Raw genomic sequence first — 26,555 nt, 5'->3', positions numbered from 1 at the left:
CAGGTACATGGATTGGAAAGGTTTCAAGACAAATGGGCCAAACGCAGATAAATGGGACTTGCTTAGAAGGGACATCTTGATCGGCTAGGATGAGTTGGACCAAAGGGCCTGTTTGTTAAAACTTCCTTAAATAGCTGCAATTGTCCGAAAGTTAGCAATTTTGTTATTCCAGTTTCAGAGTCTGACCTGCTTATTGGGTGGAGCATGTGTCAGGACAATCAATTCAATTTGCAACCATATTTTGTTAAAAAAGACACACTGCCTTTTATTTATACTCAGTGTAAATTGTGATTAAAATGTTACTTTTGTTTGGTGCAAGCTGGTGAATTCTGTTGGCAAAACATTTACAAACTAATGGATACTCCAGGCCTATAGCAACATAGAAACATAGAATAAAGGTGCAGGAGGAGGCCATTTGGCCCTTTGAGCCAGCACCGCCATTCATTGTGATCATGGCTGATCATCCACAATCAGTAACCTGTGCCTGCCTTCTCCCCATATCCCTTGATTTCATGATCCCCTAGAGCTCTATCTATCTCTCTTTTAAAATCATCCAGTGAATTGGCCTCTACTGCCTTCTGTGGTAGAGAATTCCACAAATTCACAACTCTCTGGGTGAAAAAGTTTTTTCTCATCTCAGTTTTAAATGGCCTCCCCTTTATTCTTAGACTGTGGCCTCTGCTTCTGGACTCCCCCAACATTGGGAACATTTTCCCTGCATCTAGCTTGTCCAGTCCTTTTATAATTTTATATGTTTCTATAAGATCCCCTCTCATCCTTCTAAATTGCACTGAATACAAGCCCAGTCTTTCCAATCTTTCCTCATATAACAGTCCCCCATCCTGGGGATTAACCTCGTGAACCTATGCTGCACGGCCCCAATAGCATGGATGAATGTCGTTCCTCAAATTAGGAGACCAAAACTGCACATAATACTCCAGATGTGGTCTCACCAGGGCCCTGTACAACTGCAGAAGGACCTCTTTACTCCTACACTCAAATCCTCTCTATATTCTCATCATAATGAACTTTTGAAGACTACCATTCGCATATCTGTCTTTCGTCAGCCCTTGTTTCCTCTGAATGACTTCAATAGCAACTTTGATCACATTTTCCCAGCAAATTGTCCAGATCCCATTCACTCCTCTCTTCTGACCGCACAGCAAGATGCAGGCTTGCAAATGTTCTGACCTTTCCACAAGCTGAAACAAATTTGAGGATACCGTCATTGAGTCGTAGAGTGATACAGTGCGGAAGCAGGCCCTTCGGCCCAACTTGCCCACACCGACCAACATGTCCCTTCTACACTCGTCCCACCTGCCTGCATTTGGTAAATAGAGTCCCTTCTACACTCGTCCCTCTAAACCTGTCCTATTCATTTACCTGTCTAAATGTTTCTTAAACATTGCAATAGTACCTGCTAGCAGCAATTAAACAGTAGTCCTGATTCAGTCAATGCAGACTTGATTAAAATATTGCTGGTGTTGAGCTGGAGTTTTATTCAAGAAATCGGCCAAATGACTTAGATAAAATAACGTTTGCATCAATTCAAGGGAAATCTTATTGCGAAGAATCTTAAAAGAGCATGACACAGCCAAGGGTTGTTTATTGAAGCCTCAGAAAGAGGCTTCAAACAACAAACACATTGACCAGTTCTGTTAAAACTGCCATCCCACCTAAGCTCATGAAATAAAATGATTCCTTCTAAAAGATTAAAGGACTTAACCAGTTCTGTGTGGGAAGCTTCTTTCTGACTCACCATGCTGTAAATAGAGAGTGCACAGCCATTTCCAACACCAAGCAGCTGCACAAGCTTGGCCTGAAGAATGCAGGACATTCACCCATCATGCTTCACTGCTGCACGAAACAGCGGTAATCATATGAATATTAAGAGGATGAGAAATTTTAGACTTCTACTTGATGATGTTTTCCCTCCCTCGAGCACACGTCAAGTAATGATTTGAGAAGAAATCTAAGATTAGGCAAGAGGAAAACAGAAAAGCTTGCTGCCAACAATTATCCAGGCGATAATTGACAAGGCGAACCCACGAGCATAAGTGGCAACGATGCATCACATTTGAATAACTTCAATGCACACTTTGAAAGGGAATACAGTGACACACCTACAAAAGCCGCCACAGTGTAATCTCAGTCTCTGAGGCAAATGTCAGAACATTCTTCAAGAGAGTGAATACATGCCAAGCTTCTGGCCCAGAAGCTTGGCATAGTGTTAAAGACCTGTGTGGACCAACTGCCTGGAGAAATCAAGGACATCGTCAACCTCTCACTTTTGTATCCTGGTTTCCCATATGCTTCAAAAGGGCATCAATGAGCACACTGCCCAGGATGAGCACAGTGACCTGCCTTAATGACTACCACTTGGTTGCACTTATATCCACCATAATGAAATGCTTCAAGAGGTTAACGCACAAATTTACTCCTGACCAAAATCCGCTTCAATTTGACAACTGCCACAACAGGTCAACAGCAGATGTCATCTCACTGGCTCTCCACTCTGCTCTGGACCATCAGAGTAACAGGAACACATGCGTCAGGCTGCTGTTCATCAATTGCTGTTTGTTTTCAACACAAATCATTCTTGGTTTGATTTAATAATAAATAACAGCATGGTTTGGGAACAGCTCCATCCAAGACCACAAGAAACTGCAGACCAACTAGCATCTGCAGTTCTGTTTCCACTTTTCTTTATTTAATAGCTCTAAAGATTGGAGTCTGTGCTTTTAGCTACTTGAGTTCTTCACTCCAGTGCTCCTTTCCTCAAGATTGCATTGGGATCTCATTTATTTCATGGGAATCTTCTTGTTATTGATGAAGGAAAATCTACTTTGACAGGATCAGTACTGCAAAAGGCATGGGACGCAAAACGTGGTTATTTTGGAGCTATTGTTTCTGCTTGGTTGTCCAAGATAAAAATGATCCTCCAGTCCAAGTAGCAAGTAAATCAAACGTCCAACTGTGAATCCCCAGTGCCCATCCAATGAAAACATTGCTGGCCTGAAAGAAGAGCCGGCAAGGTCGTGGGTTGATCCAACAATTCTTGAAAACAATGATTAATCACAGAGCTGGAGGAAAGAACTGCAGATGCTGGTTTAAATCGAAGGTAGACACAAAATGCTGGAGTAATTCAGTGGGACAGGCAGCATCTCTGGAGAGAAGGAATGGGTGACGTTTCGGGTCGAGACCCTTCTTCAGACTGATGTCAACGGAGTGGGCAGGACAGAGATAGAATGTAGTCGGAGACAGTAAGACTGGTGGGAGAACTGGGAAGGGGGAGGGGATGGAGAGAAAGGGAGTGCAAGGGCTATTTGAAGTTAGAGAAGTCAGTGTTCATACCGCTGGGGTGTAAGCCACCCAAGCAAAGTATGATGTACTGTTGCTCCAATTTGCGCTGGGCCTCACTCTGACAATGGAGGAGGCCCAGGACAGAAAGGTCAGATTGGGAATGGGAGGGGGTGTTAAAGTGCTGAGCAACCAGGAGATCAGGTAGGTTAAGGTGGACTGAGCGGAGGTGCTCAGCGAAACAATCGCCGAGCCTGTGCCTGGTCTTGCCAATGTACAGAAGATGACACCTGGAACTGCGGATACAGTAGATGAGGTTGGAGGAGGTGCAAGTGAAACTCTGCCTCGCCTGAAAAGACCGTTGGGGCCCTTGGATGGGGAGTCGAGGGGGAAGGTAAAAGGACATGTGTTGCATCTCCTGCGGTTGCAGGGGAAAGTACCTGGCGAGGGGGTGGTTTGAGTGGGAAGGGGCGAGTTGACCATGGAGTTGCAGAGGGAACGATCTCTGTGGAAAGCAGAAAGGGATGGAGATGGGAAGATGTGGCCAGTAGTGGGATCCCGTTGGGGGGTGGCGAAAATGTTGGAGGATTATCTGCTGTATTACCAGGGAGTTGAAGAGGGAACCTTCGATTAATGATTAGTCACAGAGCTAGTGTGTTCAGGTTTGGGTAGAGATTAGGAATGCTGAAGAAAGCAGAAGCTCACTGGAGTCTGGTGGCACCACTGGCCCCACAATGTAATGCAGAATTTACTTTTCCATTTCATTATGTGGTGCTACAAAGAAGTTTTGTTTTCCCCTTTGTAACTCAACAAATTTGGTTCAATTTGTTTTATGGAAATCTAATGAGGCTCTCAGCTGATTGATTTACATTTGATAATATGACATGCGTGGAAGGCAAAACACAATGGAGGTTGTCTCCACTTTGGCTGAGTATCTGAGTAGCATCTCAACAGTTTACACAAACCATTTTATTTCATCTTATAAACTATCAAATTCTCTGGCCACAGCAATTGAGCTACAAACATTGGGCTTCTGCTGCTCAGGGAATGCCAACATGTGGAACTTCTGGATTTGATCTGATTAAATATTAACAGCAACTTGGAATAAGACTACTATTGGATGTTTGTTCAGTGCGTTGATCTGAAATGCAACAAAATTGCCGCTCTGAAAGTGATGGTTTCCTTGTAAAATTATGTTTACAATAAATTATTGCACCAACTGAAAGTAAAAGCAATAAAGAATTTCCAATTCTCCAACTTGGCTGGAACTGGCTGGAAGGAAGCTATGTCTACTCTGTGACATGGACAATCTAATACTGCAGTGGGGTACGGTAGCTGAGGGAGGTGCTGCTGGAAAGACCGCATGCCTCAGTACACAAAAGTTATTTTTTTACAATTTCACAGATTTTTGATGAAATATAAATCTTTCAGCTGTTATCTAAAATGGCCACTTCTGCAAACTCAAAACTTCTAGCAGAATCTGACAGGTTTGTTCATTCAGAAACAGATTCAGAGTACTGTTTTTGAGATACAGATTACTGTTTTCAAGATCAGAGAACTGTTTCACTGTCTTTTGTGGAAGGCAGCAAAACAAACACAGGGAGTGGGAGGCCTAAAATTTATGTCCTTACAAATCTTAACAACGCACATTCATGGACAATGAGAGAAAGACACCAGTAAGCCATTTATTCAATCATTTTTCATTCACCCATTCATCATTCAACATTCATGGAGTTTTAGTGTCATGGAAATCTACAGCACAGAAACAGGCACTTCGGCCCATCTTAGATATAGGGAGAAAGCAGGAACTGGGTACTGATTTTGGATGATCAGCCACGGTCATATTGAATGCCGGCGCTGGCTTGAAAGGCCGAATGGCCTACTCCTGCACCTATTTTCTATGTTCCTATCTTTCTATGTCCATGCCTACCTAAGATAGATGCAAAATGCTGGAGTAACTCAACGGGACAGGCAGCATCTCTGGAGCGAAGGAATGGGTGATGTTTTAGGTCATAGAAAAATAGAAACATAGAAAATAGGTGCAGGAGGAGGCCATTTGGAACTTCGAGCCAGCACTGCCATTCATTGTGATCATGGCTGATCATCCACAATCAGTAACCCTTGCCTGCCTTCTACCCATATCCCTTGATTCCGCTAGCCCCTAGAGCTCTACATAACTGACTGACTGACCTCCTCCACAGGCACACTCCCACCTGCACCCTCCGCTCTGCTGCTGCCAATCTCCTGTCCCCCCCCATCCGGACCAAACTCAGATCCTGGGGGGACAGGGCTTTCTCCATCGCTGCTCCCACCCTATGGAACTCACTACCCCAAACCGTCAGAGACTCCTCCTCACTCACCACATTCAAAACATCACTGAAGTCTCACCTCTTCAGCACTGCCTTCAACCACTGAAGGTCACCTCATCTTCTGTCTCCTTTCTCTGTTCGTTTACTTATTTATCTATTTATTCACTTCTCTATGTTCTAGAAATCCCTGTAAAGCGTCTTTGAGTGTTTGAAAAGCGCTATATAAATGTAATGCATTATTATTATTATTATTATAACTCTCTTTTAAATTCATCCAGTGAATTGGCCTCTACTGCCTTCTGTGGCAGAGAATTCCACAAATTCACAACTCTCTGGGTAAAAAAAGTTTTTTTTCATCTCAGTTTTAAATGGCCTCCCCTTTATTCTTAGACTGCACCCTGGTTCTGGACCCCCCCCCCCCCCTCCCAAACATTGGGAATATTTTTCAACATATAGCTTGTCCACTCGAGACCCTTCTTCAGACTGAGTTACTCCAGCATTTTGTATCTATCTTCGATTTAAACCAGCATCTGCAGTTCCTTCCTACACTCCATGCCGACCAAGTTGGTACACTGGGGTAGTCCCATTTCCTGCATATGATCTATGGCCCTCTCATTAAACAATTGACACAGCAGGATATGCATATCATGTTTCTAAAATCACATTTAGTATTGGTGACCAAGGGTGATTTTCTGCCCCTATGTTTATCTCCTGTATCTTTATCTCCTGCCCAACTTCTCCCCATATCCCTTGGTTCCAACAGCCCCCAGAGCTCTATCTAACTCTCTTAAATCCATCCAGTGATTTGGCCTCCACTGCCCTCTGTGGCAGAGAATTCCACAAATTCACAACTCTCTGAGTGAAAAAGTTCCTTCTCAACTCAGTTTTATTCACAATCAGTACCCCGTTCCTGCCCTCTCCCCATACCCCCTGACTCTGCTATCATTATGAATATCTAACTCTCTCTTGAAACCATCCAGAGAATTGGCCTCCACTGCCTTCTGAGACTGTTGCAAGTAATGCAGCAATCAAACATTGATGTTAAATCAAAGAACAGTACAGGTGACTAGTGCAGATGGGGCATCTTGGTCAGCATGGGCAAGTTGTACTGAAGGGCCTGTTTATGTGCTGTTTATGTTCCTGAGTGACATTGGTAAATTATTGTTACTCTGTTACTGTATGCATTATAAGAGTGCAACTTTCACAGAGGCTCCCACAATAATTGGGAATGTTACCTGTTTGATTCGAATGTAATGTCCAGCAATTTAAATATAAGTCTTTCTATAAAAGGCACTTTACCCATTTCAGCACTCACACAAAATACCCGGTTGGCTAGAACATGTTTCCTTTATTGTCATTTCTACAAAAGCAATTTAATTTGTCTGATTAATTCATAGATTCTGCAGAAATACATGAATAATAATCCTTTCAAAGGACATAATTTGGCCAATAATATTGCTTGATTTTTTAATTAAAATTGAAATCTGAAAGAATTTTTGGCCTCACTCAATGCACACGTTATATCCATTTGGAAGATAACAATGCAATACTTTTATTTTTATTAAACCAACATATATTTTACACTCTCCATCTTTTCTTTCAGGAGACCTTTATGTGGCTCAGGGGACCCAAGGTTTATTACTTCCTCCACCACTATATTTTGTATTGCTATGTTTTGGCCTGTCTTCATTGTTACTACATATCTATCAAATCTTCCAAGTCTGAGTTGTTAAAGCATAATTTGGCATTTACTCTCTCAGCCATTCCAAGCTCCAGATCTACAGAAGGCTAAAGGAACAGCAACAGGTGAGACGATTTTTAAAAAAAGGCAGAGTAGAAAAAGGGAATTTTGTTGATAAAACAGAAAACAAAATCAGAAATACTCCACATTTCAGGCAGCATTTGCAAGTCAACATTTGAACTTAATCTTTCATCAAAAGCAGGAAAAATTTGAGGTAAAACGTGATTTTATTGATTGGATGGATTTAACATTGGTATATCTTGTATTGGTTGTTTTATTTTAAATTTCCAGCATCTACAGTAATTTAGTTTTGAAGTCTAACTAAATCTTATTAAATTGCAGGTTAAGCCTTAGCTGTTGTTTGCGTCCAATTGTGTCTACTACACTTCACAAGGGTGGAGAGATTTATTAAAATGGTAATAGCACTCCGAGAATATGAATGAAAAGATTGGAGTCATTAAATCAAGCTGAAGATCGCACAACAGCTGACTGGGCCACATTACAAAATAAACAATTAAGTGCTGTGGACAAAGTGGTTCCAGTAAAAAATATTCTCAAATTGTTTAGGGAGGATACATGTCTAATCAAATTTTGGGTAGGAAGGAACTGCAGAGGCTGGTTTAAACCGAAGATAGACGCAAAAAGCTGGAGTAACTCAGCGGGACAGGCAGCATCTCTGGAGAAAAGGAATAGGTGACGTTTCGGGTCAAGACCCTTGGTCTGAAGAAGAGTCTCGACCCAAAACGTCACCCATTCCTTCTCTCCAGAGATGGTGCCTATCCCGCTGAGTTACTCCAGCATTTGGTGTCTACGCAAATTATGGTTCAGCAAGAATGCACAGAGGTTAACTCTGATTAAAACTGAAGATATGCTGCACACCTAAGTCATTTAACTCACAAAAGCAAAAATAAATGTATTACATGCGATGATTTTTTAAAAAAATGTCTATATGTCAACAGAGATTTTGGAAAGGAAGGTATGTAAAATTGTGATATTTACAGCAAAAGCTTTATTAGCCATGCTAAAAGATTAAGTGACTTTTAAGATCATAATTAGTCTCTTGGAGCAGAGATTCTGAGTAAGCTTGCATTTCACTACAGGCATTTGTTTCCCCGGCACCAGGAGAAACAATAGTTAGAAGCACGAGCTACAATACACCTTCCAACTTAATCACAGGCCCCAGAGAAACATGTGTAGGAAGGAACTGCAGATGCTGGTTCACACCGAAGTTATACACAAAGAGCCAGAGAAATCTGTTTACTTTCCAAACCCCACTAAGAAACCAATGCGCTAAAGTCTACCATGGCATGAATAACAGACTGTTATTTATAAGTCTGCCAAATTATTAGTTCACATTTATCTGTATTTATTCTTGCCAAGGAGTGTAGGTGATGGGGAAGCATCTTTGCATTTTATAACTTTTTAAAAAAGATCAAAATACCTCAGATTCCCTGTTGATTTTTAAAAGGATGTGGGAGGACCTCATTGAAACTTACTGAATAGTGAAAGGCTTGGTTAGAGTGGATGTGGAGAGGATGTTTCCTCTAGTGGGAGAGTCTAGGACTGGAGGTAATAGCCTCTTAATTAAAGGATGTTCCTTTAGGAAGGAGATGAGGAGGAATTTATTTAGTCAGAGGATGGTGAATCTGTGGAATTCTTTGCCACAGAAGGCTTGAAGGCCAAGTCAATGGATATTTTTAAGGCAGAGATGGATAGATTCTAGATTAGTACGGGTGTCAGGGGTTATGGAGAGAAGGCAGGAGAATTGAGTTCGGAGGGAGAGATAGATCAGCCATGATTGAATTGTCCCTAGCGTGTGTAGGATAGTGTTAGCGTGCGGCAATCACTGGTTGGCGTGGACACGGTGGGACGAAGGGCCTGTTTCCACACTGTATCTCTAAACTAAACTAAAAATAAGTCATGTACAAGGTAACAGCTAAATTGGTCATACAGTTAAAATAACCTACGATGATTTAGCCCTGGGCATGACATTTGGTTATTTTGATTGCTTGTAACATTTTCAGAAGTTTTGTATCGTCTGGATACAACTGCTATTCTGAAACTCCACTTTCCTTTTCATTATGCATCATTTGATAGAAATCAAGCTGCCATTTTGAGCAGACCTGATGGGCCGAATGGCCTAATTTTACTCCTAGAACGTGAACTTATAAGGTGAAAGACCTATTGTCCCCTCATTGCTAATGGGTTTGGTTTATATTTATTCACCACAAACTATCATCTTTGCGAAAACCATTAGTCAACATTAGATTCACCTACTCTGTGCAACTACCATATCTATACCCCTCATGATGTTATATACCTCTCATCCTCCCTAAGGTCATCCCTCATCCTCCTGCGCTTAAAGGTTTAAAGTCCTAGCCAAACTTCTCCCTTTAGCTCAGGCCTTGTAGTCCTGGCAACATGCTGATAAATCTTCTCTTTTCAGCTGAACAATGTATTATTTATAGCAGAGTGAACAAAATGGAACCCAATACTTCAAATGCAGCCGTCGTATTGTACAACTGTAATATAACATCCCGACTTCTATAGTTAATACCCTGACTGATGAAGGCCAATGTGCCGAAAGCCTTCTTGAACACCCTATCTACCTGCCGCTGCCACTTTCCAGAAACAATGTACCTGCACCCCTAAACTCCCTTGCTCTACAACACTTTCCAGAGCACTTTTCTCTCCACGTCCTGTTTAAACTGATGAATATTCCTTGTATTTGTAGTGCAGCCATGTTTTCAGTGTATGATTAAACTTGACATTGTCATTGCTTATTGTCTTTATTAAAGGCCTGGTCAATACCGGTAAGAATATTGTGAATAAATGTGTAAATTACAACAAATAAGTGCATTAAGAAATGAAAGGAGGTCAACCAGTACCAACGAGATTTGCATGTGTTATACAGTAGGTTTTACAAAATCAAAGGTTATTTAATGATAATTAACATCATCCAAATTGGTAGGGCCAAAATTTATTTCCAGGAAACAATAATAAAAGAGATCGATGTAAAACTTTGTCAGTTCTTTTGTGCACCAAGAATGTAAACATAAGCTGCACGGTGGCCCAACGGTAGAGTTACAACGCCAGAGACCCGGGTTCGATCCTGACTATGGGTGCTGCATGTACGGAGTTTGTACGTTCTCCCCGTGACCACATGGGTTTCCTTCGGGTGCTCTGGTTTCCTCCCACATTCCAAAGACGTACGGATTTGCAGGTTAATTGGCTTTGGTAAAAATTGTAAATCGTCCCTTGCGTGTAGGGTGATCGCTGGTTGGCGTGGTCTTGGTGGGCTGAAGGGCCTGTTTCCGTGCTGTATCTCTAAAGCAGCGGTAGAGTTGCTGCCAGAGACCCGAGTACGATTCTGACTGCAGGTGCTGCCTGGTAGATATGTCAGGATTAAATGTCGGCTGTTGGAGATGTGAGGCAACAGCTCTTTTAGCATCACTGTGCCACATTTTGCAGCCATATAAACTCTTAATTGCTGATATTTCAGAGTGCTCATGCACTGGCACAATTACTGAATCTCTGTATAGCTTACTGATATACAGCCCTGGCGCATAACAGCATCATTTACCGAGATTGAATATAATGTAAAATAATCATGCCTCTTACGTTCAAAAGTAATGTCAGCACTCTAGAGAAGGGGCACATTGCACATCCAATGTAATCTTGCTATTTAAAGCTACAGACTATTAAAACTTGTTATTGGTTCCTCAAATCTAACAAACATTCATTCAGTCCCTCAGGAGCTGGCTGATTTCCAGCAAAGCCATCAGAAAAATGGCAGCTTGATTTCTATCAAATGGTGCATAATGAAAAGGAAAGTGGAGTTTCAGAATAGCAGTTGATACAAAAACTTCTGAAAATGTTACAAGCAATCAAAGTAACCAAATGTCATGCCCAGGGCTAAATCATCGTAGATTATTTTAACTGTATGACCAATTTAGCTATTACCTTGTACATGACTTATATTTAGTTTAGTTGAGAGATACAGTGTGGAAACAGGCCCTTCGGCCCACCGAGTCCGCACCGACCAGTGATCGCCGCTCGCTAACACTACCCTACACAAACTAGGGACAATTTACAATATTATCAAGCCAATTAACCTACAAACCTGGTATCACAAAATGCTGGGGTACCTCAGCGGATCAGGCAGCATCTCTGGAGAGAAGGAATGGGTGACGTTTCGGGTCAAGACCCTTCTTCAGACTGATGTCGGGGGGGGGGGGGGCAGGACAAAGAAAGGATATAGGTGGAGACAGGAAGACAGTGGGAGAACTGGGAAGGTATCAGATACCTTTGATTTGTACCAGCATCTGCAGTTATTTTCCTACACAGCTTGCCGCTCCACTGCGATTTCTCCTCAAGGTATGTCTACTTTGAAGAAGTTCTCCTCCTCTCTTCAACGAGAGTTTAGCAATATGCTCTCTCGCTGCTCTCCCTCTGTGATTCATCCTGCCCTTCTACTCTGCAACCACGTTCCTCTGTCCCTCTCTTCCCCTCCCCCTTCCCAGTTCTCCCACTGTCTTCCTGGCTCCACATATAACCTTTCATTGTCCCGTCCCCCTTGACATCAGTGTGAAGAAGGGTCTCGACCCGAAACGTCACCCATTCCTTCTCTCCAGAGATGCTGCCTGAACCATTGAGTTACCAGCATTTTGTGATACCGCAGACTTTGTTGAGGTGGGTATGAACATGTTTTGGAGAAGATGTTAAGGAATTATGCAGTGTGTTTAATTCAAGACTGACACGTTATTTAGTGGAAAAAAAACCTTGTTCAAGGAGGTGCTTATTATTGTCTAAATCAGCGAAATCATCTTTGCTGTGCACAATAAATCTGTATCCAAACTAAAAGAAAGGATGACATTCTCAAAATTTATCATCATCACTTTTTCAAATTTGAATTGTGTTTATCAAGCAACGCTATAAATTTCTTTCAATCGACAAAATTATTAAGGGTAGTTCTGAAAAAAGGTACTGCTCTTCAGGAAACTGTACCAAATTTGCAAGCACTCATCCATGATATGGGCCTTAGTAACAGGAGTGTGAAGGATTGGGTGTTGGGGATCCTGTTTTGCTGCAAATTCCATCAGTCTCCAGTCCTGCAGGGTAGGAGTCAAAGGGCAAGATCTGTATATTTTCTTGTTTAACTATTCAGCTTTTGTTTAATGCGTTTGGCGAATTCTGTGCTTTTCATTAATTCAGCTATTTTCTTCAATGTTATTCATTTTTAAAGTCTCTGAATGTTAAAATAGTGTATAGCTTTCACACTGAGCCCAGTTTTGCCTTCTGACAAATCCTCTCAGAGACATTTTGGATGTGAGGCCTCAGAATGATACCACACATGGCCCGGTCATTCTTCTGGCCTCACCTCCCACCAGAACCTCTTTATAGTGTGGAGGGTCAGAATGATTAATCTTTCCTTTGCAACCCAGGCAAGGCAGGAGTACAGATAAAGGTTTTGAATTTGAGTGGCATTTCTGGGCAATGCTCCCAGTTCAGTAACACCTGGCCTTAAATTTATTCTGTTAATATATCTTGGATTATATCTTGCTCAATAAAGTTCCCGAATGATGTGTGCTTTAGTACCCCACAGCACCACTGGCGACTGAATGACTGAATCCCTGCACACAAATTGCACATCCAGAGAGTGTGTCCCATTGCTTCTCTCGGCCAACTTTATTCCTCTTCCTCTAGTTGCGGTGCCACGGACACTACCTGGATCTATGTTATGGCCAGATTATGATGTAGGAGCAGGTGGCAATATACCAGGAGATCCTCTCTCGGGTGCATTATGCTCTGCCCCCCTGAATAGTACCGTTCATTTGGATCTGTGCTTGAGACATCTCCACAGCATTCCACATAGTTCCATGACTCTCATTTGGACAAAACTAATGTGAGGAATGGCAATTTAGAAGATAGTCCCTCCTGAGGCAGCCTTTCGTCCTGCATTGTGGCTGACAATCGGCAGGCACGATGGGGTGCATATCGATAAATGTGCCACACAGGTTCTCTAGGCTGATGATGTTTATCATCTGCAATGTTGGGGGATGGTCACAATTTGTGGACTTAAAATAAAACATTTCTGTTCCAGAGCTGTTTGATGCTCCTATATGGAGTCATTAACATCACATGGGCATAATCTGTTCCAGTCATAACAGCTACCAACATTGAAAGTATCTTTAGTTTTATCATGAAAGCGAATGTTGGACAGCAGTAAAAAAACTACTGCAGTTACGTCCACTTCTTAAAATGCTTTGTGGATTTTGTTTCCTCCATCCAGAAGGTGAATAGTTAACAGAACATCAGTGAATTTCTTGCACAACCAATTAAGCAATAAACTCTGCCTATCCGGTTCATTCCAAGCATATCATATCTGGTGTGACAAATTTACAGATGACATCACTAATCTGGATGTCAGCGCGGTGGCTTAGCGGTCGAGTTGCTGCCTGACAGCGCCAGAGACCCAAGTTCAATCCTGACCAGGGGTGCTGTCCGTACAGATTTGGTACCTTCTCCCCTTGACCTGTGTGGGTTTGCTCCGGGTGCTCCGGTTTCCTCCCATACTTCAAGGATGTACAGGTTTGTATGTTGATTGGTTTAGGTAAAATTTCAAATTATCCTTAGTGTGCGTAGGATAGTGTTTGTGTGCAGGGATCGCTGGTCGGTGCGGACTTGGTGGGCCGACAGGCCTGCTTCCACGCTGTATCTCCAAACTAATTCTCTGAACTAATGTTAAGCATGGACATTAAACACATTTCTAACTCTGACCTTATTATTATGAGAGCAGAAATTGTTTTTGGAATAGAATAGTTAATGAACAGCCTTATGGTAAGAAAATACCATGGCAAACACTAATCTTTGACATAACACTTTTGCCATTCAGTATAGTTATACTTTGAGATAATACAGCAAATATGTGGTTTAATATTTGAGAATCAGGCTGACAAAGCCATTTGCTCCAGCTATAATACTTTGTCCCGATTTGCTTAAAAGCCAGAGATAAATGTCAAGCATAAAGTTAACAAGCTTCTACTGAACTTTTCAAATCTGAAATATTGATCAGGAAGAGAAAAACAAAAGGCAAAATATTGCAGATCTTTTATGGCACAGTTACTAACTGCTGCTGAAGATGCAGTCTGCAAGAGTTCAAAAGAGTGTTCAAAAGATCCAAGATGTATTGAAACATTAAAGAATGTATCAAAAGATAAAACAAATTGTGGACATGGACACAGATGCCTAAATGTCTGTGCACTAGTTTCTTGTGGAGGAGGAGGAAATTAAATTGTAATGTGGATAAATGTAAGGTTATTCACTTTGGAAGCAAGAACGGGAAGGCAGATTATAATCTGAATGGTGTCAGGTTAGGAAAAGGGGAAGTACAACGAGACCTAGGTGTCCTGGTACATCAGTCACTGAAAGTAAGCATGCAGGTACTGCAGGCAGCGAAGAAAGCTAATGGCATGTTGGCCTTCATAAAGAGAGGAGTTGAGTATAGGAGCAAAGAGGTCCTTCTGCAGTTGTACAGGGCCCTGGTGAGACCACACCTGGAGTATTGTGTGCAGTTTTGGTCTCCTAATTTGAGGAAGGACATTCTTGCTATTGAGGGAGTGCAGCGTAGGTACACAAGGTTAATTCCCAGGATGGCGGAACTGTCATATGGTGAAAGAATTGAGCGATTGGGCTTGTATTCGCTGGAATTTAGCAGGATGAGAGGGGATCTTATAGAAACATATAAAATTATTAATGGATTGGACATGCTAGATGCAGGAAACATGTTCCCGATGTTGGAGAAGTCCAGAACCAGGGGCCACAGTTTAACGATAAGAGGTAGGCCATTTAGGACTGAGATAAGGAAAAACTTTTTCACACAGAGAGTTGTAAATTTGTGGAATTCTCTGCCTCAGAAGGCAGTGGAGACCGATTCACTGAATGCATTCAAAAGAGAGTTAGATAGAGCTCTTTGGGCCAGCGGAATCAAGGGGTATGGGGAGAGGGCAGGGCGGCACGGTAGCACAGTGGTAGAGTTGCTGCTTTACAGCGAATGCAGCGCCAGAGACTCAGGTTCGATCCTGACTACGGGTGCTGCACTGTAAGGAGTTTGTACGTTCTCCCCGTGACCTGCGTGGGTTTCCTCCGAGATCTTCGGTTTCCTCCCACACTCCAAAGACGTACAGGTATGTAGGTTAATTGGCTGGGTAAAATGTAAAAATTGTCCCTAGTGGGTGTAGGATAGTGTTAATGTACGGGGATCGCTGGGCGGCACGGACTTGGTGGGCCGTAAAGGCCTGTTTCCGGCTGTATATATATGATATGAACAGAGTGCTGATTGTGGATGATCAGCCATGATCACATTGAATGGCGGTGCTGGCTCAAAGGGCCGAATGGCCTTCTCCTGCATCTATTGTCTATGTAACTATCTTTGTATCTATGTAGTTAAACATTGCTTTTAACTCAACCATTCAGATATGCTGCAAACTGAGTTTCCACATTGTAGAAGTTGCCTGCAGCAGCCAGCAAATCCATCCCGCCTCATACAGGCTGTCCATAAATGGGGTGTTCCCTAGCTGGGGAGGGCCTGTACTTCAATAGTATTTTTGTTACGAAAATCTATTGAAAAGATCCTGGGTTTTTTTTTAAACGGATTATTCACACATTAAGCATTGCCAGACACAGAGATTCCGCAAACTGGATAGCACCACAACAAAAGCTTTACACTGTATCTCAGTACAAACGACAATAAACTCAGCTGATGTTCCAGATGCTGCTTTTCCTGTTGAATTACCCCAGCACTTGGAGTCTTTTGTGGTAAACCAGCATCTGCAGTTGCTTGTGTCTCCATAACTATAGAATTAGTTTCCTCCGTTTAGTTATTTCCAAGTTCCATGATGATTTGTTGGTCACTTTAGGATAACTTAGTTCCAACCTTGATCTCGTGGATATGCCCCAACATTTAGCAGAATGTTAAATAGGTCAGTTGAGAATTGAACCTTCATTTCCAAAGTTTGTGATCGGCCAGGCTTGTCCAGTCCGAACAGTTACCCAGTGAGCTTGATAGCACTGTTGCGAGACACCACTAATTAACTGTAGAAGGCACAGGACTACACTGACAACAGGAAAGAGAAATCCAAACTGCAGAGCTCACTAATTATGTCTGGGCAGGCTTCTTCAAGGTCAGTGGTGACTGCTGTGCCTGACCACAAAGTCCCCTTTGTGCTGATGCACTAAATACAAAGCCAAAATCATAAGCCGAGATGACAGCTCAGTAAAGTAAGCCAGGTCTTTCTGACCCGATTTATATTCTCATTTTATTGGTCTGAAGTTGTTCCAGCGTTTTAGTGATGCTTAACCAGTGAAGGTGAAATTACAGAGATACACAAAATGCTGGGGTATCTCTGGAGAGAGGCAGCATCTCTGGAGAGAAGGAATGGTGATGTTTTGGGTCGAGACCCTTCTTCAGAAGGTAACTGTTTGCAAACAAAGTAAAGAATAGCGAGGCGGAAGCCTACTTCATATTGAATACAATCCTTGTAATTATCCACTTCAGTGGAAGAGCTGCAGTTTAAATGCGATCCCTTTTCATTTCATTGGCATAGATCACATTCACCCACAAAGTAGCAGCTCAACACAAGAACTGAACAGTGATCTTCCACACAGGAGCAAGTACAATTGGTGACCAGGATTCAGGTGCAGATCCCAAACTCCTTGTTGTCAAAGCTCCTTGAACAAGGCTGTTAACCTGAGACATTCTTAAGACTATTCAAAAGGATGATTTTTTAAATATAAACTTGAAAGTGCCATAATATATTAGACATCTTTCAGAGATAGTGGCGGCATGGTGGCACAGTGGTAGAGTTGCTGTCTTACAGCGCTTGCGGGTTTGATCCCGACTATGGATGCTGTCTGTACGGAGTTTGTACGTTCTCCCCATGACCTGCGTGGGTTTTCTCCGAGATCTTCAGTTTCCACTCGCACTCCAAAGACGTACAGGTTTTTAGGTTAATTGGCTTGGTATAAATGTAAATTGTCCCTAGTGTGTGTAAGATGGTGTTAATGTGCGGGGATCGCTGGTCGGTGTGGACTTGGTGGGCCGAAGGGCCTGTTTCCGTGCTGTATCTCTAAACTAAAAACGAAACTAAACTAAGATAAGATGTAAAAGAAAAACTGAAGATGAAGCAAAAACAAACATTTTCAATAAATTGTCAATCTTATTCAATCAATACATGGCACCGTGGCGCAGTGGTAGAGTTGCTGCCTTAAAGCGCCAGAGTCCCGGGTTTGATCCTGACTGCAGCTTCTGTCTGTATGGAGTTCGTACATTCACCTGTGCCCTGCGTGGGTTTTCTCCCGTAAGCTTTGGTTTCCTCCCACACTCCAAAGATGTGCAGGTTTGTGGGCTAATTGGCTTGGTATAAATATAAATTGTCCCTAGTGTGTATAGGATAGTGTTAGCGTGGGGGGGGGGAATCGCTGGTCGCTGCGAATTGATGATCAAAAGGCCCTGTTTCTGCCCTGTATTTCGAAACTAAACTAAACTAAACCTACTCACACAAATGAAGTTCCATCACATACTTCAACCATCCCTAAACTAACCCTGATATGCAGGATGCATAGTTTACCTTCTTCTCTGTGTGACCTCTAGCTTTGTTCTAAAATTCCAGGCCTCAATGCACATATGTGGAAATCAAGATAAAGCTGATGGCTGACAATTCCCTTTGGAATTGCAGGCTACGAGCCAGTAAATTCCAGCCCAACTTTTAGTAAAAAAATAATTTCCAAAGTTGTTCCTCCATAATTTGATAAATATTTCGATTCTCAATAGGATAAGATTTAATTTTCCCCTTCTGTTTGATCACAAGGGCTCTTTACCATTTTTGCATTGAGTCCCTTATGATCATCCCTTTGTATGATACCATTTGTTCTTCCATAATTGAGAGAGAGATCTGTCTGACAGTCCTATTTTCAAACATTCACAAACAGCTGCTCAAGTTGACTCCCATCATGCAAAAGAGCCTCAATGCATATGAAAACAGTGACTGCAAATAAATGCTCCTGCTGCTGCTCCTGGTTATCTAGATTAATATGCTAGTGTATTCAGCTGCTAGCAGATTTAACATTAACTGATGCTTATATACTAAACCAAGCTTGAAACAGATGATGTAACTCATGTGTGACTCTTGATGAAATGTATTCCTAGTTTGGGACAGTTATCAATGGGTCTAAACACGAGAAATATCATCAAAGGAACTGGAGGTTAAAGGACTTCAATTTCTTAATGAGATTTCTCAGAAAACTTAAACAAATGCACAAATGAAATGTCTTACAGTTCCTTGTTTCCTTTATAATATGGTGAAAAATCCAAACGCACAGATAAGGCACTAATGACAAATGCTAACAAGCTGGAATGCAAAGTATTACCAGTTATTAAAGTGAATAGCAAAAATATTTCCCTGCATGAGAAATATTAATTCCCATCCCTTCCATTATCCATAACAGACTTTTAATTCATAGGATCCACAACAGCCATCAGCCTGCTTTGATTATGGATGATAACAGCCTCCCACCAATGTCTGCAAGGATTGTTTAGATTGGATCTAACAAATTCCCCCTCTTTATTGAGCTGAAAAATCACTGAAAGAAAACAAAAAAGTGTTTGTGCACTTGCCTTGCCTTTTTCATCCTCAACAGGAGTAATAACCTAAGTCTGTGGCCTTACAGTGTTACATTTGCCTCAGTGCGTCATAGATCAGAGTTTATAGTGAGGTGGTCACACCTAAGGTACAGGCAGAAAGTAGATGGGTGATCACCAGGAAAGGGAGTAGACGGAGAGCTCAGGAATCCCCAGTGGTTGTTCCTTCCAAAATAAGTATAACCTTTTGGATAATCAGCAGGTCACGCAGCATCTCTGGAGAAAATGGATCCAGAGATGCCGCCTGAGTTACTCCAGCAATTTGTGTCTAACTTTGGTATCAACCAGCATCTACGGTTCCTTATTACACACCCCTTTTAGATACTGTTTTGGGGAGGTGAAGGGCTGAGATGATCATTCAGAGGAGAGTATTTGCATTGGTCAGGTGCCTGGCACGAGACCAGACTCTGAGGCACAATGGGTAGGGTGAAGTCAGACCAGTGTGATAGATTTATTAGTTAGGAGGACAGACAAGAGATTCTATGGCAACAGGACTGCAAAATGGCATGTGACCGCCCTGGTGCCAAGGTCCAGGATGTTTTGCAGTGGCTGCAGAACATTCAAAGGGTAGGGTGAGCAGCTAGAAGTCATCATGCACATTGGCTCAAAGGACAAAAATTAGAAAAGGGATGAGGCCATGCAGAGCAAATGCAGGGAGCTATTAGGTTATTACAGCGGGGTCTTCATCAGTTGGGCTAGTGGGCCGAGGAATGCCTAATGGAGTTTAAATCAAAGAAGTGTGAGATTTTGAATTTCGGGAAGATGAACAAGGGCAGGACTTGTACAGTGAACAGTAGGGCCCCGGGGAGTGTCGTAGAGCCGAAGGATCTTGGAGTACACATACATAATCCCCTAGAAGTGGCATCACAGGTAGAAAGGGTGGTGAAGAGGCTTTTGGCATTCTGGCCTTCATCAGTCAACGAATTGAGTGCAGAAGTTGGGAAGTCATATTACAGCTTTTACAAGACATTGATGAGGCAGCACTTGGCATATTCTGTTCAGTTTTGGTCACCTTGCTATTATTATTAAGTTGATAGGTCATAGGAGCAGAAGTGGGCCATTCGGCCCATCAAGTCCACTCCACCATTGAATTGTGGATCTATCTTTCCATCTCAACACCATCTTCCTGCCTTCTCCCCATCACCCTTGACACCCTTACTAATCAAGAATCTGTCAATCTCCACCTTAAAAATACCAAATGACTTGACTTCCACAGCCACAGATTCACCTCCCTCTGACTAAAGAAATTCTTCTTTATGCGTCCTTTTATTCTGAGGCTATGGCCTCTGGTCCTACACTTTCCCACTAGTGGAAACATCCACTCTATGCAGGCCTTTCGCTAATCAGTAAGTTTCATTGAGGTCTCCCCTCATCTTTCCCAACTCCAGTGAGTACAAGTTGGGTGCCACCAAACACTCAACATATGTTAATCCATCGGCCCCTAGAATGTTCTGGTAAACCTCCTCCAGACCTTCTTCCTCAGAAATAAGGCCCAAAAGTGCTCACAATACTCCAAATATGGTCTGACCAGTGCCTTATAAAGCCTCAGCATTAGATCCCTGTTTTTATATTCTAGTCCTGCCAAAATAAATGCTAACATTGCATTTGCCTTTCTTACTACCGATTCAACTTGCAAATGAATCCTTTGGGAATCCTGCTCCAGCACTCCCAAGTCCCTTTGCACCTCCGATTTCTCAATCCTCTCCCCATTTATAATAGTCTATATTCCGTTATTCCTACCACCAAAATGCATGACTCCACATTTTGCTGAACTGTATTCCATCTGCCACTTCTTAACCCACTCTTCCAACCTGTCCAGGTCCTTCTTCAGGGTCCCTGCTTTCTCTGCACTACCTGCCCCTCCACCTATCTTTGTATTATCCTCAAACTTGGTCACAAAGCCTTGAATTCACTCATCCAAATCATTGATATACAACCTGAAGAGTAATGGCCCCAGCAGTAACCACTGCGGAACTCCGCTGGTCACTGGCAGCCAACCAGATAAAATGCCCTTTATTCCCACTCTTTACCTTCTGCCATTCAGCCAACCTGCTATCCATGCCAGCACCTTCCCTTTCATACCTTGGGCTCTCAGCTTCTTAGCAGCCTCGTGTGCCTCTTGAGAATCCAGGTAAACAACTCTTCTTTGCCTATCCTGCTGTTAATTTCCCCAAAAGATTTGAATAGTTTTTTCAGGCAAGATTTCCCCTTCACAAAACGATGATCTCCCCTTCAGCTTATTATATCATGTGCTTCTAAGTACTCAAAACCTCATCCTTTCTCCTCATCCTCTAAAATCTTACCAACTACTGAAGTCAGGCTAACCAGCCTAAAATTTCCCCTCTTTTGCTTTGCTCCCTTCTTGAACAGTGGGGTAACATTTGCAGATTTCCAATTCTGTGGAACCACTCCTAACACTAGTGATTTTTGAAAGTTCAACAATCTTCCACAATCTCTAAATGGTGTAGAGAAGGTTTACAAGGATACTATCAGGGATTGAGAGCTTGAGCAATAGGGAGGGACTGGGCAGGCCAGGACTTTATTCCTTGGAATGCAGGAGGCTGATGGGTGATCTTAAAGAGATGTATAAAATCATGAGAGGAATAGATATAGTGAATATACAAAGTATTTCTCCCAGGGTAGGGGAAGCAAGAACTAGAGAGCACTAGTTTAAGTTGAGAGGAGAATGTTTCTTTAACCGAGTTCCACAATTTTGTGTACTTATTTTTAAGGTATCTTAATCTGCCTCTTCCACCTGCCTATTCCATCAAGAATGCTATTTTGCAATTAGTTTACATAATGGATATTGATTTATTAACAAACTATTATTATATGATAAATGGGCAAGGAAGTTCATCAGATCACATTAAAGCTTAAATAATATACTATGAGATTGGCAAGGTAATAAAATATTCCCAATCTAACATCTGAAAGATGGAGCACTGTTTGTGGTGTGGGAACTGGAATACATTTGGCATGAAACTTGGCTAAAGTGAATTCAACAGTTAGAAGAATGCAGAATATCATTTGTGTAGAGAACATTTTCAATATATAAGAGCAAAAGAAGAGCAGGGAGAGAATGTTATTCCTGCACTGAAATTAAAGGACTTTTTTTTCAAAATAAGAACACTATCCTACTTGATTAAAATGCGTACTTAATTGAACTATTGTACAAACGAGATGTTTATCTTTTAATTTAAGGAATAAGTGGAGTTCTGTCTGAATATTAAAGATTTGGTTTGCTCACTGAATATATAACGGTCCCCAGTTTATTCCCCATTATATATTGTGCCCGTGAGCCATAGAGAATGTATATTTTCAATTGAATAATTTCAGTAACTGATAGCATACCCCGTATCTTTATTTTTCTGAGGAAGATTGGATCATAAATAGTGTTCCTGTAGATTTTTATTTTTTTTATTTTTGTGAATTCTTAGAAGACAAGTTCAAAATGAGCAAAGGGAGTTATCTGGAATGCTCAGAGGAAGCCTTCTAACCGCTGAAAATATGTTGATGTCAAAGGGAACAAAAAAACAGCACTTTCACCTGCAGGTAGATCAATAAAACTCCGACATCTGCTAGTTTACCTAACAGCAAGCAGGCTTGACACATCGTTTTACTTTACCAGAAAAATATTCCCAGCTGTATTGAGAAAATGTTTACTATACATCTTGATTCTAGCTCAGGATGATATCTCTATGTGTCAAGTTCTGTGCTGTCCCACCAAACTCACCAATTTGAGTCTCAGGTCATTCTAATTCAGAGGGCCAAGGGTTCCTGCCTCATCTGCGGAAACCTGCTAAATTAACAGCTCCAGGAACCTTCTCTGAGTCTTCTGCATCTTGCTCACTTAACTCCAACCCTTCCCCTCATGCTCCAAATAAGGCCTAACCAAAGTCCTATAGAGCTGCATCATGACTTCCTGGCTCTTATATTCAATGCCCCTATCAATGAAGGCAAGTATACAAAACATCTTTTTAACCACCCTACCTACTTGTGCTGCCACCTTTAGTGAGCTATGAACCTGGACTCTAGGATCCCTCTGCACATTAATGGTGTTAAGGGTCTTGCCCTGAACTGTATACTCTCTCCCAAAGTGCAACACCACACACTTGCTCAGGTTAACCTCCATCTGCTCTGTCCATTTCTGCAGCTGGTCAATATCCTGGCTCTATCTTCTGATCGCATTACTCACTGACTGCATCTCTTTCAATTTTTGTGTCATCAGTCTAGGTCATTTTATATATATATTCACACCTTAGAAAGAATGTAGATGAGATAGACAAGAATGAGCCCATGGGTGAAAGGCATTTATTATGTAGATTGATTTGTGAAACAGAGGCTTGGAATGAAACAGGTGAGAGGGAGAACTTTTTAAACTGTGAAATGTCAAGACAGGCTAAATAAAGGGAAACAGGTAGAGGGGTAAAAGGAGGCATTCAAAAACAGATTAAGGAGGTTCCAGGTAAACATATTACCAGAAAGAAAGATGGTAAGAAATGTAAAATTTCAAGTCCCTAATGACAAGGTAGGTAAGGTTTTTAAGGAACAGTTTGATGCTATCTTCACAAGCGAGGCAATGATGCCGACATTGTAGTGAGAATGGAAGTATATGAAATATTGAATGGGAGAAACGTAATAAAACAGGGAGTACTAATGAAGAGGTCAAGCAAATCTGAAAGTAGGTAAGTCGCCAGATCCAGATGAAATATATTCTAGACTGTTAAAGTAGAGGAAGTAATATAGGCTCGACCATCAATTTCTAATCATGCTTGTGGGAAGCCAAAGGATTGGAGGGCAGCTAACATTGTCATTATTTCTAAAAAGGATTGAATAAATTGGATTATTAAAGGTGCACTAATTATTTTGTGAAATTGTTGAGGTTATCTTACTATTGCATGGATATCAATGCCCTCTTGTGGTAAGATGGCAACAGAAAGCAAACAGACTTTGTACACTGCTAAACACCACTTATTTCCAGGTGTTATTTTCACTCAAAATTTGCTGACATTTAAAGATATTGTAATGAGAATAGGCAAGAGAGGACAAACGAACATTAACTAAGAGGGAGACTTTTCTCAGGGTTATATTTTTTGCCTGAAGCTGTGGAGCTTACTGGGGTAAGAGTTTCGTTTAGTTTAGAAATACAGCGCAGAAACAGGCCCTTCAGCTCACTGAGTCCGTGCCGACCAGCGTTCACCCCGTGCACTAATAGTATTCTACACACTAGGGACAAATTATAATTTTTACCAAAGACAATTAACCTACAAACCTGGATGTCTTTGGAGTGTGGGAGGAAACAGCTACATGGTCATGGGGAGAAAATACAAACTCCATACAGACAGACAGCACCCGTAGTCAGGATTGAACCCAGGTCTCTGGCACTGTTTGTGATGAAACAAAGCAGCAACCATGCACTACTGTTCGGATATAAAGTTGGGGAAGTAAAGGACAGATTCAATCATGATGTTCGAAATGGAACTGGAAAAGTACCAGGAAAGGAAGGAAATGGAGGGGGGAAGATGAGAGGTTTGAGAGTGGGATCATCTGGATTGCTTTTAAATCGAACTGGCATGGATTTCATGTGCCAAAGAGCCACCTTACATGTGTAAAAACTTTTTGTGAATGAGTTAACAATGTGCCAATGGGACCATAACGTCCAAAAAGACACAACAATGAGTGAGAAAAAACATGCAATGTGGGCAGGAGTGTGAAAGATTGCAGAGTGATCTGGGGCATGAGAGGGTTCTCTGGATGGAGTCAGGAAGAATGTTTCCCCTGACTGAGGAGCACAGGTCCAGGGGACATTAGATTGGAATTAAGAATAGATCGTTGAGGACTGGGATGAGACAAAATTCCTTAACTCAGATAGTGATGCAGCTTTTGAATTGTTTATCCCAGAGGGCAGTGAATGCTTAGTCAACCTCAATGCTTTGTTTCCTCACGAACAGATGAGGAAAGAGCTTATACTGAAATATTAACACCGCAATGCCATGAGGGCTGCTTATCATTCGCATACAGGCATTTCAAGTGGCAAGTAAAGGCACATTTTATTATATTAAACAATAGACAATAGGTGCAGGAGTAGGCCATTCAATGTGATCATGGCTGATCATTCTCAATCAGTACCCCGTTCCTGCTTTCTCCCCATACCCCCTGACTCCGCTATCCTTAAGATTCTACTTCTGATACAAGATCAAATTGAAACCCAAATACTGTTCCTCTCCCCATAGAATTGCCTGGCCTGTTGAGCATTCCAGCATTTTCAGATTTTATTTCAGGTGACAATCATGCTCCAAATTATTATTTCAGTTCAAGAATATCCATTAACATCCTTTGCCTCTTTCATACCCCAAATATTCAGTGAATGTCATTTTGTTTTAAACAGTTCTTGGTTCTTTACTTTTCACGGAAATGCAACCAAATAGTTTGCCAAAGCCTGTTGAACTCCATGCTTAGACATCCATGATTAGTAGACAATAACAGCAAAATAGTTTAAACCAAAAATAATCCGAATGTACAATATAAATATGATAACATCAAAACATCACGAAGCAACAGATGAGAAAAACTGACTTTTGTTTTGACCATAAATCAAGAGTTAAATCCAGCGATGGTTAGTCTTTCACAAAATGTTTCCATGCTTTCCGAAGAGACTTCCCTTTGCTGAAAAAGAAAATTCCAAATTGTGTCCCACATCATGGCAGCATGGTGGCACGGCGGTAGAGTTGCTGCTTAAAGCACCAGAGACCCTGGTTCGATCCCGACTATGCGTGCTGTCTGTATGGATCTTGGACATTCGTGACCGCATGGGTTTCCTCCGAGATCTTCGGTTTCCTCCCACACTCCAAAGACGTACAGGTTAGTAGGTTAATTGGCTTGGTATTAATGCAAATTGTCCCTAGAGTGTATAGGTAGCGTTAATGTGTGGGTATCACTGGTCGGTGCGGACACAGTTGGCCAAAGGGCCTGTTTCTGCACTGTATCTGTAAACTAAACTAAACTAAAATAAAGTAAGCATCACTAAAAATCGGAGGACTGTGTGAAAACAAATCCTTGGGTTGATTATGGCTCAACGAGATTTATTAAGACAGCCTGCACCTCTGAGATTTGATTCGAGTTAGTAGGTTAAGCGCTCCTATACATTCATTGGGGACTAGGCTCTAAAGGAGTGTGTTGGCTTAGGACTCTTAATACCGTGACAATCTCTCTAATATTGTATGTCCTTGAAGTGCAGCTTTCCCAGTTCAAACACCAGCATCATTGAGCTTACCCGTATATAGATAGCTCAAGGCTAAATGGGAGTTGCAGACATTACCAAAACTGCCAACTTTCCATTCGTTAACATTTTAAGTGTCAGAGAAGAGCAAGAAATTCAATATGGAATCAGGCCCTTTGGTCTACTGTATCCATTTCAGCCATTAAGCTTCTATCTGAGTTATCCCATTCTCAGCAGTCCTATTGTAATCTATGACATGGTACTTCATGTGCTAACTTAAATAACTCT

At 41.8% G+C, this 26,555-nt stretch overlaps 1 protein-coding gene across 9 annotated transcripts in view; it reads right to left on the bottom strand.

The window, feature by feature from the left end:
• LOC144602325 (leucine-rich repeat-containing protein 4C-like) overlaps positions 1-26,555 on the bottom strand; it is a 723,850-nt gene that overhangs the window by 619,282 nt on the left and 78,013 nt on the right. Inside the window, exon 1 of one of the 9 annotated variants that reach the window (XM_078415294.1) lies at positions 16,145-16,164. The exons of the other annotated variants lie outside the window; for them this stretch is intronic. The gene's annotated coding sequence lies outside the window, so the exon portion shown is untranslated. Of the gene's footprint in view, positions 1-16,144; positions 16,165-26,555 lie in introns of those variants that run through there. 9 annotated transcript variants of the gene reach the window in all.

The sequence above is a fragment of the Rhinoraja longicauda genome, chromosome 18 (assembly GCF_053455715.1).
Source record: "Rhinoraja longicauda isolate Sanriku21f chromosome 18, sRhiLon1.1, whole genome shotgun sequence".
NCBI lineage: Eukaryota > Metazoa > Chordata > Chondrichthyes > Rajiformes > Arhynchobatidae > Rhinoraja > Rhinoraja longicauda.
This window is presented reverse-complemented; position numbering and strand designations above follow the sequence as displayed.